This window comes from Procambarus clarkii, chromosome 89 (genome assembly GCF_040958095.1).
Source record: "Procambarus clarkii isolate CNS0578487 chromosome 89, FALCON_Pclarkii_2.0, whole genome shotgun sequence".
In the NCBI taxonomy this organism is placed as follows: Eukaryota; Metazoa; Arthropoda; class Malacostraca; order Decapoda; family Cambaridae; genus Procambarus; species Procambarus clarkii.
In genome coordinates this window covers 6860900-6878588 of record NC_091238.1, presented here as the reverse complement: position 1 = coordinate 6878588, position 17689 = coordinate 6860900, and the positions used below count along the sequence as shown (strand labels likewise).

The 17689-nt window shown below is 41.9% G+C and overlaps 1 protein-coding gene across 2 annotated transcripts in view; it reads right to left on the bottom strand.

The window, feature by feature from the left end:
• LOC123773447 (CAP-Gly domain-containing linker protein 3) overlaps positions 1-17689 on the bottom strand; it is a 59161-nt gene that overhangs the window by 41382 nt on the left and 90 nt on the right. The gene's annotated exons all lie outside the window — the stretch shown is intronic.

Genomic DNA, 17689 nt, shown 5'->3' with positions numbered 1-17689 from the left:
ATGGGTGATAGGAGTTCCACAACGTGGTTCCCATTGTCGGAAACGAGAAGCTAGTTAGACTAATAAAGGCTCCCGTACTGACCTTCCCAAGGACACAACTCACAACTGTCGCCTAGCTCTCGGGTACGTATTTACTGTTAAGTGAGCAGAGGCATAATGTGTAAGGAAATGTGCCCAAACGTCTCTCCCTGTACTGGAATTGAACTCTGGTTCAATTAGTTGTAAACCGTGTTAATCACTTAGCCATAAGACATGCTACATCAACAAAATTTAATATAAGCTTATCTAATATTGAGAAATTCAGTCAAGAGTTTTATCATTTATGTTTCTGCTATTGTTGGGATAGTTTAGACTGCAAACCATCAACGTTAATGAATTTACATAAAAGCCAGTCCTGCCAGAAAGCCATATATGCCAGAAAAGTCTGTTTCTCCCCCATCCACCTTTCCCCTCTCCTTGCTCACCTCTTATCCCAACACAATAAGAGCAAGTCTCAGTAGTTTAAATACTTAATGAAAAAAATAGAATAGTTACCCATTTGTACTGAATCTGTGTAAAAGTGGAGAGCCGGTCTACGGAAGGAATGGATTGTGGGATTAGGAGGAGGCTGTACTGAAGGTGTGTGTTTTATGGTGCTACGGCCCAAGTATGAATAGCCTATTGGCCCATACGTGGCAGCTCCTATTTATATCCGCCCAAACTAATTCATATATATGTCTGACTTATGCTTGAAACAATCAAGAGTCCTACGTCTATTATGTTACACGATAATTGGTTTCACGAATCGACAACCCTGTTACCGAACCAGTATTTACCCATTTATGTTGTATATTACCGTAAGAAAAATAATAATTTTGAATTATATTTTCAAAATATTTAGCCATGGCCTGTGCCAAAAATCGTCGTGTGGGTCAGTATGTCACCATGACACGCTGTCCCCTTATGAATTTTGGCGTCCCTGACTAGCCTATGTCCGTTCCGTACCCCCAAACCATTGACCCTGCACAGTTGAGTGAGGCTAACCCCAACTGTCCTTATGTTATCACATTAAAGTCAAATAATGCTATATATAATATTTTCATAACGTAAATTCACTAATTTATATCCTTTTCCATCAGGTTTTTATCTTGGTAACTTCTTTAATAACTTAAAATGTAAAACGCCCAGTACCTGCATCCTTAGACTTATAAGTAATTATATAAAAAAACACGCCATTGTAACACAGCCATCATGTGCGTTCTCGTAATGCCAGCGGCTCATATTATATTTGTTGTGTCTATACATTTCTTGTAATGTGTGATCTGGAGGCGCGGTAATAATGGTCAAGTTTACCCTGGCCGGAAGCCGCCTTCTGGTGCCTTTGGGGCCATCCCGTGCTGGCGGCGACGGCACTGCTGGAGAGACAAACATCTCACCTTTCCTGGTCCCCAAACATTACGCCGTACCGCAACATCCTCCCAAAATCCTTAACCACGTTCTATATATATATTCAACAAATAAAATTAATCTTGAAACTAATTCTTTAAAGTGTATGGGACCAATAATGAGGCGAGGGAAGCTCCCAGACGCCCCCCACCGCACCAGTCTGGGAGGGTGGTGATGCCGCCAACACATTGACCCTCTCTCGCCTGCAAGTCACCTCCGTAATAATGCTGTGAAATAAAACAACCCCAAATGCGGTACTCGGCACCGCCATCGTGCACGTAATCTGGATTATGTGTTGGACTCCAGCTAAGTAGTTCCGGTGACCGCAGCCAGCCGGTATGTAGGCTACGGAGTGGTCACTCCGACCCGGCGCACTCAAAACCTCCACACACGTCTATTGTGCTCTGAATTAAGCTCAAAAACGTGTGCAGTTAATCATACTTACGCTACAAAACACACTTATGGTACTCATACTTAGGCTTCACAACGCTTACTCTCAAGTACAGCTCTTTCCACCTTATGCTTATTTCGAACTGATATTCTTATATTTCTTATCACTATTTCATAATGTATTTATTATGTTATTGCTCATAATAATTCAACAATACATGTTTTATATTTCATCCAGTGAACGTAATGTAGAGAAGGGGGGGGGGGGGGGCAGGGGATGTGATGTTTAATGCTGTAAGAGTATGCTTGGGGGGCTGTACTTGGAGTGAGTTCTGAGAGTTCTTCTATTCCACAAGGGGTGGCTTGGAGCCAGGCTTGACTTGAGAGAGCTTGGGCCAACAGGCTGTTACGTGGAGAAGTACATATCCACTACAACATGGTTCGGCACTTCTTCCAGGAAACTGTCAATTTTTTTCTTGAAATACTCTCTTGTCCTGACAACATTTCTTATAATTACTGGGAGGATATTGAACACCGTGGACCTCTGATGTTCACAGTGATCTGAATTTTGTTCTTCACTGGCTCTATTCTGCATTTCCTTCCATATCGCTCGCTCCAGTATGTTGTTAAATTTACTGTGTAAAATTTTGGACCTGGCCTGTCAGTTTTTCTATGTAAATATTAAGTGGTACCCTTCTTGCTTTCATTACAGTACAGAGCGTAACTTCTTTGAGAGCTTCGAGACGGTCCCAATAATTTAGGTGCTTTACCGTGTCTATGGGTGCTGTGATGTTTTGTGCTGAGAGTAGGCGCAGAGGGAAGGAGGTATGTGAAGTCGAGTGCAGGGAAGGGAGGCCGGGAAATGGGAACTGTGATGTTGAGAGCAAGAATGAGAGTGGTAGGGAGACTGATATTAAGGGCGCTAAGGAGAGTCGTGGGGGAAGGGGACCGTGATGTTGAGGGTGGGGAGGATAGTCTTGGAGGAGGGAGGACTGATGTTTGGTTTTCTCCACAGGCAGCGGACGTGAGTTTCACTACATTCATGTGGTTTCTGTGATATATTCGCTTATGTTGTAGACTCTTCGGGTACTTTCAACTTGGTTTATGTATTTCGAAGCAGATGTGTAAGTTTTATCATTTCAGTACACCGTTGGATTCAAATACAGTACTGATAAACCATGAAATTAATACCATATAAATTAACTCTGGTGTCAGTTTGGCTTAATCTAACCGAACATAAACGTTTATGTGAAGCCATGTTTGTAAATATGTACCGTACTGAGGAATACATAGTATTCCTACAAGGAGAGACCCGTGTACAGAAAAGCTAGCGGCTACAGCAAGACTAACATGGAAGCAAAGTTATGAACCACACTGGAATAATATCTTTATGCCTGTAACTGTTTTCCAACAGTGCAACAAGCAGCACCGTATGTTTCAAAGTGCTGCAGCAACACATACACAGGTTACACAAATAATTGCCAGGACAAAAAATAGTGTTAACTGGGCAATCATAATACCCCCAGCGAAAGGTGAAACAAGTTAATATGAGGTATTGAAAGTATACACGCCCGAGGACCTTGAACAGCGGCCTCCCAAACCAAGCTAGCTGTCCTTGCAACTTCCGGTCTTGGTAAATTGTTTGTTTACCTCACCCAGACACACTTTTTTTTTTCCTTTTCAGCTTCCTGTCCTTGTCCTTTCTTCCTCCTCTCTTTTCTAATGTTTCACTTTCGTTTCAATTTATTTTAAAAATTTGTTAGAATGTTTACAAAACTAAGTGATATTCGTAAATAGGTAAGTAAGGACACGGCCTTACAAATGGCGGTAAATCAAATTGAAAATAAGAATTGAAATGAAGTAATGACTATAGTAATTGATATTTAACGTATGATATTTAATTTGAAGGAGGAATTGTTGATTATTGAGGACTGTGGAACACGTTGCCGGGTAGCATAGTAGACTTGGGGACTCTGGAGTGCTTCAAGCAGAGGGTGGACAAATGTATGTCTGGATCTAGGTACGAAATAAACAAATCCACAAGGGCCGTGACCAGGATTCGAACCTACGTCTGAGAGCATCCCAGACGCTGTCTTAATCGGCTGAGCTACGACATGGTTAAAAAAATTGCAACCAGAAATTCTACTGAATTTACTTGGATCCGGCAGCCTCTCCGAGACACAAACCAGGGTTTTACACAATTCCCCCCATGCACTCGAGCTATGTCAATAGGCCGTTCTACCTTTTCTCGCTAACTTCATTACACACAGAAATGTGTGTAATGTGTAATGGGGGATGGGGAATTGTGTAAAACCCTAGTTTGTCTCTCGGAGGCAGGATCCAAGTAAATTCAGTAGAATTTCTGGTTGCAATTCTTTTAACCATGTCGTAGCTCAGTCGATTAAGGCAGCGTCTGGGATGTCCTCAGACGTAGGTTCGAATCCTCGTCCCGGCCTTTGTGGATTTGTTCATTTGATGCATCACGGTACTGTTATTTCTGTGTGTAAGGTACGAAATACCTCGTAGGGCCAATAGGCTTTCTTCAGTTTCCTCTGTTCTTGTGTTTTTGGTCATGTGTGACAGGTAAATAGCATTTAAGATACACTAACTTGAAAGGTAGAACATGCTGGGGTTCATTATCAAATACTGAACGATGGGGGTTTGCAGCCGTTAATGACATGAATCACGACAGCGGTCAACAAACTGGACAGAAAAATCTATCACAAAAGAGCTGCAGCTTCCGTCAAATATACCAGTTTATGGCGGTTACTTGAGTTTAGCCGCAACTCAGTGCCTCAGACGGACTTCAGGTTGTACTGCTTCTAAGCCCATCATGGTCCAGTTGGTAATTCGTGCATCTGGAAGTGAACCAGGACGCGGGTTCCATTCCATCTCCTTGGTCCCAAAGATTTTCTCAACAATCAAGCCTGTTACGTAGTCTTGGATGCCTGTTACGCAGTATTCAATCGATATAATCCCGTTTACAACACAGATGTGCAAGGTTGTGGATTAAACTACTAGTTCAATAAAAAAATAGCATTCACAACCAAATGTATCTAATACTGTACAAAATATAAATTTCAATTTCTCCTCCACCAGCCCTGCCGGCCGGCTTGCCTGACCTGCCTCCCACAATACTCCTATTTCCGCCCCAAGGCTTTATTACCCGCCTTGTTCCTGCCAGAAACAGGTTTGGGAAGATCTTTTTTTTTATGACTTTGAGCTGGGAAACTGAGTCACCGTCAACAATGCTCCGTCCTGACTGTCTCCACCACATGAGGCTAATATAATGACCAAGTTCTTGTTGCTCTGTTTTGCAGCCTAGTTTATGGTCGGTAAAAAGTTTATAACTTTGATGGCCTCATTCCCTACTCAAACAAAAAATGTCCGACCCCGTTCCTAGTGACATAACCCAAAATTTAGTAGTCAATTCAGACTATGGTTAACGTATTTATAAAGGATATTAATAACAAACTTCACACGCTGATGAGGAACTAATTATTACAGGATAATGGCTCATTCTTGTCGTCTATCGGTGTTTTAATAACTTGAGTTCCACGAGACATATATTGCAAACCGAAAATAATATAAACATTTAATGCGAAGTAAACATAATTTCATAAGTATGTTTACATAGGATGAAGGTACCACAAGATTTGAAAATCAACCCCTACTCAGGCTACTTTCGTCCAAGCTGCGACCTGCCCCAAACACGCGTTCAATAATTTTAACGTATTATATTCAAAATCGCTATTGTCTTAATTATAAATTAGTATTATTATCAGGTTAAAAAAGTGTTTGGCTTCTGTTGGCAATTATTTGTAGTTCGTGAGTGAAGCATTTAGAGAACTGTGATACGAACAGGACGTCAGCGAAGTACTTTTCGAAAACAGTTCCATCATCATCATCAGTTGTGGAGTCGTGTGCAAAGTGTTTTACATTCATTAACCGAGGGTTCGGCAGCTGTGATTACCGAACATTGTTTAAAAAGATGGGCTGCAACAATTGAATATCGTCCTCATCTTCTTGAGTATATGATGGCCACGGTCAGAAATCCGAGCTGACAAGGAAAAAATGGTTGGGGATAGCTTCATTAAACTTTGCAGGATAAATAGTGATTTTATCCTAAGGCAGTTAGACCCAGCCCAGTTCTTTCTCTGAAGGGGGGCACGACCCCATTACCCCTCCTTCATGAAGTCTGTGGTTGTGAAATGTTCAGCCTCGAGTCCATAGACTACCATTAGTTGAAATAAATGTGAATTCAGATATAGATTTTCAAGACAAGTTCAGATGACAGATTTGCATTCTGGCCACAACCTTTTGGTTACATTGATGGGGTAAGGGAATGTCTGGGCAGGAAAAGAGGAGAAAGGGGAATATGTTTTCAGGGAGGGAAGAGACTGGGGGAAGGGCATATGTTGGCACGAAGTGAGGAGACAGGGAATGCCTGTGGTAGGACAAGGAGACGGTGTGTTGGGAAAATGGGTGTGTAGGTGGGTGATGGGGCGGGTGTGTGGTGGGGAATATATATAGTGTGAAGATGCTTACAACGATGAGGACAGTGGGTATTGAACATTGTTACATTGATGGGGGGAAGACGGGGAGGTTGTATGTGGAGGATGGCGAGGGTTTGTGGGGGGTACATTTAGGCACCGGATCGACCCGAGCACCGCCAGGTTCCCCCCTTCCCCCCTTCTAGTATATATTATTTATGTGTGCTATGTTGACAAAGGGATGCTTTGTCCCTGTCCTGTCCCACAGCGCAAATATATACATATATGAACACAAGCTGTTCCCCTCACAACAGCCAGGTACCCCCCCTTCTTGTATATATATATATATATATATATATATATATATATATATATATATATATATATATATTACCCTGTGCTTTCATTGAACCCACCACATACACTAAATCAGGAAAGTCACTAGCGAACAAGTACCTTGTAATCGTCACAGATTTCTCAAAACATTCCACATATCAGACCGACACCGTTGTGTTTCCCACCTAAACACGGTTATTATGGCACAAATGACAGGAAAAACGTTCAGAGAGAGTCACACTGTCCAGCTGATATACTGGAAAAGCGGGGGTGGGAAATTGAGAGCATTATTGTGGGAAGCTCTTCCTCACCACCTATCGAACATATGACTGTGAATGCCCGAGATTCCCTTCAATCAGTTAACCGTTGTAGTCTTACAAAGCACTCGAATTGCCCTACACAAACTATCCCAATATAAAATATGGCAACACTTCCTCGTTTAATTTTGAAAAATAAATATAGATTTGAGATTGTGTAAATTAATGCCGATATTGAGTAAGCATCAACAGCGACATTTAAAATCTTACACCCGTAAAAATATTCATTTTGACAATGATACAAGTAGTTTAATGACATGATGCTTAAGCTCAAAACTACAACAGCATAAGCAAAGTATTTCAGCACGTCCTCTCACATGTTGCCATCACGAGATCCTCAGTCCATTCACCACCAAAACACTCAAAAGAATTCCAAAGGGTACACCAAGAAGTCTACCCTGCTGTTTATAAGGAATATATACACGAAGAGTACCCAGCACTATTCCTCCATCTGTATACCAACACTGTTCAACTTAAATGAGTGATTTGTACAGAATTACATGGATAACGATTTCCAAAACCTAGATCTAAATTTCGAGTGATGGGGATGGGCGTGATTTGGGGGTGTGGATGTGTTAGGGGGGATGGGTGAGGGCGGAGACAGTCGTAATGGATGGTGTATAAAGTAATGATGAGGATGATGAGGGGTTGGGATGAGAGCGGACGTAGCTCTGATGATGTGCATGTGTAGGGGGGTGAGAGGAGTCTGTGCTTATATAAAAAAAAGTCATTCAATCGCATTTCTTTTTTATTTGATATGGGAATTAGAACTATTAAACAAAAAATATGAAACGGAACCTTCGTTGCATTTGACTATGATAAAGTCTCATTTTATATAGGGTTCCCTAGTGAACCCTCTATAAAAGTGCAGTGTATACTGGTATACTGGAACTTAATTCATTTGAGTAAGTAATGGTTGATGGAATGTCCATCTGGCACTCCACTATATTTGTAGTTCGTTTCTTGATGCTAATCTTCTAAACATATGAGTTGCCTAGTGTGTGGGGGGGGGGGGGGGTGACACATGGAAGCGGAAGTTATGGATGGTGTGAGTGGTGGTAGTGTGGAGCAGGCAGTGACAGATAGTGAGGATTTATTACAAGAGCCACGGATCCTCCCGTCCGGTAACCTGCCACACATACATACCACATTTATCATACCACACTTTCCATAGGCTAGGCTAATCTGCCTACACAATACCACACTTTCCATAGGCTAGGCTAATCTGCCTACACAATACCACACTTTCCATAGGCTAGGCTAATCTGCCTACACAATACCACACTTTCCATAGGCTAGGCTAATCTGCCTACACATTACACTCAGTGTGCTCTGCATCGCTCAAAACACGAAGAATTTCCCTAAAAAGAAAAAAAAAAGAAAATTACAATGATTAAGCATAAAATAATTTAAATAATAAAATAAATAGTGAACACACCCAACATATAGACACTGGGGAGTAAAGGAAGCACGGTTGGCCGGGCTGGGGAAACAATGTATTGTCAAACACCATTCATTACTATGCTCGTCCGGTCATTAACTCAGAAATTTCGACTTTGTTATGGTTTGTATAAGTCTGATATATTCAGGGAAATTATTAAATGCGTTGTCGATGTTACTGACAAGTGTTGAGGATGGGAAAAAGCTCTAGAGTTCGTTATGCAGTATGGTTATCTTGAGGTTATCTTGAGATTATCTTGAAATGACTTCGGGGCTTATCGTCCCCCCGCGGCCCGGTCGTCGACCAAGCCTCCTTTTTGTTACACATCCCCAGGAAGCAGCACGTAGCTGCTGTCTAACTCCCAGGTACCTATTTACTGCTAGGTATCAGAAGTAAATAGGTAAATAAGTCACCTCATCAGGGTGAAACAAACTTTGCCCATTTGTTTCCGCCTCCACCGGGGATCGAACACGGAACCTCATGACTACGAATCCGAAGCACTGTCCACTCAGCTGTCAGGGTCAGGACCTCTATGAAGGAGCCTAGAACCCTTTCATTGCTGTTTTAATTCGAGACAGGAGGATAACGCACTGTTCCTTTCTATTTTAATTGCTAAGAATTAATATGGTTTATATATAATTTGACTTTGTACCGTATTAAACGTAGTAGCAACTATCGTTAGTGTGATTCAGAAGAAATGCCATCTTCACTCACTTATATAATATGCATGAAGAACATTCATAAATGTTGGCATTGCAATTATACATCACACTTGTTAGCATTCAATTATACATATATATATTAATATCATGTCCCAATAACGACGCATACGGTATAAATGAAGTATTATCCTCTATTTTTACCAGCGAGATTTCTTAAGTTAAGGTGTCCAAACAAGGTTCAATATATCGCTATTTCCTTGCGGGATGTAATACGTTAAAGCCTGCTGTGCTAAGTAGAACCGATTCCTTTTGTTATTTTATTACGGGACAGACTTCATTTGTCTTAACCCTGGGACCCGGTTCTACAGGAGCCAACTACCTACCTTTTGTCTACCTTGTGATAGTTCCGGGAATCAATGTCCATGCGGCCATATCTCTAACCAGGCCTCCTGGTTGGGGGTCTGATCAACCAGTCTGACGGAAGAATCAAGGCCTGGCTGGTGAGGTATACTTTAGAGGTGTCCGTCAAATTCTTTTTTGAACGCCGTGAGAAGTTGGCTAATACTGCATGTATTATTCGAGAGGACATATTGAGTTATGCCTCTTACGTTTATAGGAAGAGTGTTGAAGTCTCGTTAATGTTGATAGAATTGTCTCTCAGCGAACCTCTGCTTTTCAACGTGGCCACCCTGCACATCCTGCCATGGCTTCTGGTCTCACTCTCACGTGGAATTATTTTCTAAAGTTCCGGCTTCACCCTTTACAATACAAACCCGGTCAAAGCACGCGTGATACTCACAACCACACAACACAGTATACAACACACATTACACAACTACACTCTACATCAATGACGCTTCAACCCTACAAGGCACTAACAACCCCACTAAATACCACACATGGCGCTCACAATCAAACAAATCAACGCTAAATACACAATACAAACATAAAACACACACAACCATACACAATTACACACATGACAACCATACTAAATATTCATGACACAACATACACCTACTTAAGACACATCCACACACACAATACACAACCGCATGACAAATCAACCACATAGGGACACCTGACACGCACCACCACACACACTACATAGACCACAACCATGATACATCATACTACGCAGCTCCACGATCAAACCTTGTAGCAGTACGTCCACTCGCACGATGAGTGACTGCCCAATAAACTCGCCCTTCGGGGCAAGATTAAAAATACAGCAGTATAGCAAGTTGTCGTTTTAGCGTGATGACAAACACTGCCTTAAGAGCGTGGCCATTAGACCCTGTTTCTGATCTCACACACAATATTAATGAATGCATTGTCATTAGACACTTCAGACCTACTGACATGAAGTACCTAGAGCTTTGCAGTTACTTTATTAACTCCTGTTCTTAACGATATCCTCGTAATGCAGCCAAAATTTGCCAGTGTAGGCTACTGATCACATGGCTTTTTATGACTATCTTGCGAGATGAACACTTTCAGTATCATTGCTACTTTATTCACTCTCATGCTTTTTATATCCTCAATGTATTCAAGGTTTCCCAGGGCAGACTATTGATCCCACGGCACTATATGATGAACCGTCCTGGTATAATGGGGACTTTTTAGGATCACGTAGCTAGCTCTTGATACACTATGTACCCCTCTTCATATGGTCCAGCAAAGCTGCATAAGTAGAGATGTATCTAAATATGTTAATACAAAATGGTCGTTAGTCTTTTTTCAGGAATGTGACATTCATATTTAAACTTCACAGTAATAGCCAATCGCAGTGAAAATGAAGTCTTATCCATTGTTCTAAGCGTAATTTCGGTCCTTTTCAAAGTCAGAACAATCAGAGGTTTCACTTTTACACATTTTCAAAATGTTTTTATATGATCTTACAAATGTCTGCAGTCACCTTCAGATTACAGGTTAGCTTCTATTCTATAAATAAAAATAACTTCGTAACAGATTCGGTGGAAATGTGTAAACACACTTGTTATTAAAAGATCATATACGCTTTTGTTTTGTGAAACGTAATACATTAAAGCTCTGATGCGCGTAACTGAATTATCCAATATGTGAGGTTGACATCCAATTACAAAAATATAAACGACCATCAACAGTAAACAAGAAGGGTATTATCCTTCTCGTATTTTGGTGTAGACTAGGAAACTATCATGGATGGAGTTAGTGTTTACATGCAGACGATGATTCACAATAACGGGGCTGAAGATATGACCAAACCACACACCAGAAGATAAAGAAACGACGTTTCGGTCCGTCCTGGATTATTATCAAGGCGATTGGGACCATCATTATCACAATCGACTTAATAATGGTCCCGGACGGACCGAAACGTCGTGGTCGCTTCATCTTCTGGTGTGTGGTCTGGTCATCAAGGATCTGGCACAGTCTAAGTGACAGCTAAACAACCTCAGAGACACCCATTAAGAAAACGATTACGTGAATAGTACACTCATAAAAATGACGCTTTGAAGGAGATGCGTGGAAAAAAACATAAAGTTAACGACACAAAAGTAGACGCACCCATAATAACGCGATGGAGTCCCATGAAGAGCATGACAAGGGAAGAATACACCCATAAAACCCAAACAGCTTCAGTAGCATGTGTGTGTGTGCACGCTGCACAGATGGCGTGCGCGCCACACACACACACACACACACACACACACACACACACACACACACACACACACACACACACACACACACACACACACACACACACACACACACACATCTAGGAGTTGATATCACACCAAACCTGTCTCCTGAAGCCCACATAAAAAGAATTACGTCTGCGGCATACGCGAGGCTGGCTAACATCAGAACAGCCTTCAGGAACCTGTGTAAGGAATCATTCAGAACTTTGTATACCACATATGTCAGGCCAATCCTGGAATATGCAGCCCCAACAGAGTACATATCTAGTCAAGGATAAGACTAAACTGGAAAAGGTTCAAAGGTTTGCCACCAGACTAGTACCCGAGGTGAGAGGTATGGGCTACGAGGAGAGACTACGGGAATTAAACCTCACGTCGCTGGAAGACAGAAGTTAGGGGGGACATAATCACCACATTCAAGATTCTGCAGGGAATTGATAGGGTAGACAAAGACTGGCTATTTAACACAAGGGGCACACGCACTAGGGGACACAGGTGGAAACTGAGCGCCGAAATGAGCCACAGAGATATTAGAAGGAACGTTTTTTAGTGTCAGAGTGGTTGACAAATGGAATGCATTAGGAAGTGATGTGGTGGAGGCTGACTCCATACACAGTTTCAAGTGTAGATATGATAGAGCCCAGTAGGCTTTGAAACCTGTACACCTGTTGATTGACGGTTGAGAGGCGGGACCAAAGAGCCAGAGCTCAACCCCCGCAAGCACAAATAGGTGAGTACAAATAGGTGAGTACACTCGATAGAAAACACTGATCTATTAAAATGCTGTTAAAATCCATTATTATTATTATTAACACCTTTTTGACAAAACTAATTACAATTTTGTAAAGTGTTCTCCTCCTCCTCCTCCTCCACCACCTCTCGAGGTTCTGGAGACTCCCATAATTTCCGAGGACGTCCACTGCAGGTAATATGGCAGTGATGGCGGGCAGCAGGGACAGTGATCTGTGTTATGAGCGAGGCCCTGGCGGTGAGGTACCTTACGAGAGCAGGGCATGTGGAGGGGAATTCGGGAGTGGGAACAGGGAAAGTTGGGGGAATTGGCAGTGCTGGGAAAGGGAGACCTGCTGCAGGGAGAGTGGAGGGCAGGGGAGGACTGATTCAGAGAGAGCAGAGAGTGGGAGGAAGGGTGAGTGGGGGCAGGGAGGAAATGGGGAAGATTGAGCGAGGAAAATAAGTGTCAAGGAGAGTGGAGAAATGGGGATCACTGTGTGAGTGGTAGAGAGAGGAAAGTATGTTGAGAAGGCAATAGCGAGAAAATCTTATAAAATACCTTGGTAAATACAACGAGCTATGGAGAAATGAAAGCAGAAATATATAAGACTGGGTGAAGGCGCAGGCTGATCAAATTAATCCCAGGAGTTAGAAACCTCCCTTATGAACAAGGATTAAGAAAGGTGAGTTTACATTCTCTAGAAAGGCAAAGAGTAAGATGTCACATGACCGAAATATGCAAATGGAAGAAGAGGGATATTAATTCGTTAAATATTTATCAACACGAAACAATGGATACAAATAGGATAAATTTAGCTCGGAAAAGATCTGGGTAAATACTGGTGCTTGATTTACTGAACACATTACTGGGCAACATAACAGACATGGAATTATTGGATTGTGTCAATCGAAGGTTGGACATATAAGATTGAGTTTGGATGGGGATAATTTGGATCTACCTCGCAAGGGCTAATAGACCTTTTGCAGTTTCCTTTATTATTATATTCGTATGTGGACATTGAAGAACACAACTGGAGGGTGGAGGTAATCCTGCACAGCAACCTAGCAAGAACTGTCCTCCCTTTCCCCTCACCGGAAACTCACGTGTTACAATGAAAATTACAGTGATATTCACCACATTTTACGTTCCTGCTGTAGGAACAAAATAACTAGTTAGATGATATAACATCGACACTTGTTACGTCTACCTCTAAGGCTACCATCACTGTCAGCAGCACTGGTGTTTACTTGAGACCTTAATGATAATCATGCTATCCCTTCAGTCTCAGTCTCTCTCTCTCTCTCATCAAAACGCTACCTCTCCATTTTAATCTTCGCTCCTGTGAAAATAAGTAATCGTGAGCAGGGACCAGTGATACCAAGCTAGCACAACTCGTGACCAGGGACTTGCAATGACAAACTCCTACGATTAAAAGTAGTCAGAACTTTCGCAACCAAGAACGATATTCTAAATTAAATATGATGGCCTAAATTACTTGGTGAAATTACACGCTGAAAAGTTCCAAACAAACTTTTCAGCGTGTACACATGAGTATGTAGCGAGGATGGTGGTTCCTTATTCACGTGTACGACTTTCCAACACATACACAGGCAGGGATGTGAAGGTGAGGAACCTGTCTTAAGACAGCTCTGGGGTAACTGTAACACTATCCACCCGGGCTCTGGTAATAGCCGCAGGCAACGCCACCTGCCCCATCATGCCTGGGCTGCTGCTCATGGGCAATGTCAACACAGCTTTTACTCTCAGAGGAAGAGTGACGCTCACTCGTCAACATCACCTGTATTATTGTAGTAGCCTCGAGCCACGATACTAGTCAAGCTATGCTTTAGTCGGCGATGAATATATGAAATGTCCAAAATCTTCATCATTTCTATGAATACGTAAGGTGTCGCAAGATATTCATCAGAATGTGAATGCTGTATTTAAGCCACAACCAATTTCAGGTAATTTCACAACAGAATGGAACTAAAACGCACATGACAACCAGCTCCATTGTACCGGTTACACAAAACACGTGTAAATAAAATTTACATGTAAAAGTTTTGAGAACAAGAGGAACATTTTAATATAAATATCACCCGACAAGGAGCCTAATATTCATTTAAGGCGAAAGAAGTTTCCAAGGGAAGCCCAGCCCCGCTACGCTGCCACGCCCTGCAGTCACCACATATAGCAGTACTTTCATTGATCAGTGCAATGCAAGCAAGACAGCATTTCATTGCCGATCCACTACTACCCATAACACAGCATTCAGTCATTTATTGGGTTATAAGTTTCTTAAGCTAACGGTAAACATGAGAGAGCCATCCTCATAAACAAAAGCCAAATACTCGTTAAACCAGCCGTCAATTCCCCCGTTTATGATTTAAAAATTATTACCCACAATTCCCAACTGATTACCTTCTGCAAGTACATACAATTGCCAAAAAGAGTCAAAACGCCTAACCTATTCTGGACCTAACGATACACAAAAGTTATAATCAACGTTATATTAATTTATAATAGGGAAATTTTGTTTAGTTACATTGTACGTTACAATTGATAAATGCGTCACAGGAGATCGGCTTCCGCTTGAACGAGCATAGCCTGAAGTTTTGAAATATTTGTGGTGTTTTTCTTCCATAAACAGGGTGTATGGAGGCTGGATTAACAAGTAATTGGCCTCTATATGAAGACGGGTTGTATGACCATGTAAAATAAAGACAGAAACATCGGCAAGAGTTCCACTAACACTTAGCAGGACTGAGTCAGGGGGTTGGATCAATGTTTTGTCCAGCTCCGGCTGGCGCGTCAGTCTTACTATACTGTACTTGTTTTCGCAGTATATATTACTCTTTCTCTCTCTATTTATATATATATAAATATATATATATATATATATAAATATATATAAATATATATATATATATATATATATATATATATATATATATATATATATATATATATATATATAGAAGGGAGTACCACCTCTGGCTGGAAGAAGGGGACCCATAGCCTCGGAGGAAACCACACATAACGCATTGGAGGGAATGTAGGTCCCCTCCTATTATATATATATATATATATATATATATATATATATATATATATATATATATATATATATATATATATATATATATATATATATATATATATATATATATATATATTAACGTTAGAGAACAAGTCATTACAATGCACAAGATACAAGTGGCGGCTTGCGCTGCACTCGCGACACATTGTAATAATTTCCTAACACCTGCCTACTCGACTAACTTGGTCTTCCCGCAAAGTGTATAAGGATATCATTCGCTTCCTACATTATATGGTTTCCCAACGAATTTAACAAACACAGAACCTAAACAAACCTAAACATTTAAGGGAAGCCTAAAATAAACACTTAACGATTAGTTAACAGCGAAAGGGGGGGGTATAAATAGCCTAAGCTATATTCTATCCCTTTGAGATGTATTTTTTTTCTTGTCTCATTAAACATACTTGAACAGCGAAACGACATACACATTTTAACAGCTGTAAAAATTTGCAAATCGCCTAGGTTCAATTTGGCCATACACCATGCATAAAAATCCGCATGTCTACAATATAATAATCTACAGGCCTTAGATAATGTGGGGAATTTTAAAGAACCTGTTGTAACATATACATACAAATACGGGAATGGACACATTATTCAGGACACCAGCAAGCAATGGTCGCCCATACGAAGGTGTCAAAGCGTCAGCCAAACGGACAACAACAAAACGTAAAGGTTAGTTTGAGGCACTGCAGATGTAAGAGACCGCAGTCACTTGTGGCGCGATGGGGATATACACCCGCAACACCTGTCCCTTACCTTCCTAACACATGGGTCCTCAACCTTCCCATCACCTGGCACCCCTCAACCTTCCCAGCACCTGGCACCCCTCAACCTTCCCAGCACCTGGCACCCCTCAACCTTCCCAGCACCTGGCACCCCTCAACCTTCCCAGCACCTGGCATCCCCCGACCTTCCCAGCACATGCCCCCCCCCAACCTTCCCAGCACCTGGCACCCCCCAACCTTCCCAGAAGGTGGCACCCCCCGACCTTCCCAGCACATGCCCCCCCCCCAACCTTCCCAGCACATGCCCCCCCCCCCCCCAACCTTCCCAGCACCTGAAACTCCCAACCTTCCCAGCACATGGTCCCCCGACCCCACCCCACCCCCACCTTCCCAAACCAGTTTGGATAGCTGCTAACGTCGAAGGCAATACATCCCACAGTTTAGATATAGTTGCTAACATCGAAAATAATAAATCCTTCAGTTTTGATAGTTGCCAACGTCGAATACAGTACCACAGCAACTAAATACATTTACAATAAAAGTTTTACTTTCTTGTACACAGAAAAAAGAAACGTACACAATAAAACCACACACACTGCCCTTACAAAGAGGACCAAAGTCCTCCCTCTCAAAACCTGGCGACGGCATACAATTGTGAGACATATAATCACCCGCGACGCTTCACTGCCATATAGAACCGTGTCTTGATTCGTGTGCACTACTTTGTAAACTTGGCAATCTGACAATCTATTTCTTCAATATATATTTGCCCCATTGATAGTAATTAACCGTTACCATTATATTTCCAATGTGTTGATTCGAGTGCACACATGGAAGAATGGGGGAGATGATAACATGGAATGGTATAAGATAACTCCACCACCACACACGATAGTCAACACCACCACATAACAACAGTCACCACCACCACATAACAACAGTCAACACCACCACATAACAACAGTCAACACCACCACATAACAAGTCAACACATAACAGAGGAGCCACAACGATCACAGCCTCACAGCTTACATGTACACATGTAACATTTTCACTTGTGGGTTTAGCGTTAACTTCACATTTAGTGCCAAGTTCAGCTGGCGTACCAACGTACACCAACAACCAACTTGATTGTAAGTTACAAAACAAAAACTCAAGGGCCCCGTTATAATGCCAGGTCGGAGAAACGTGAGAAAAACTCATTAGGAAAGAGATTATATCATAAAGTCACGCCACGGATCCAGGTGCCCCAATAATGGCCAACAAAGGTCCCAGAAAACTGTACGCCATCCACGCCTTGTTTAGGATATACACACACAAACACCTGCCAGAGGGAATCGATTGTTATTGGGGTTGCTTGTGGGAAGCCACGAGGGT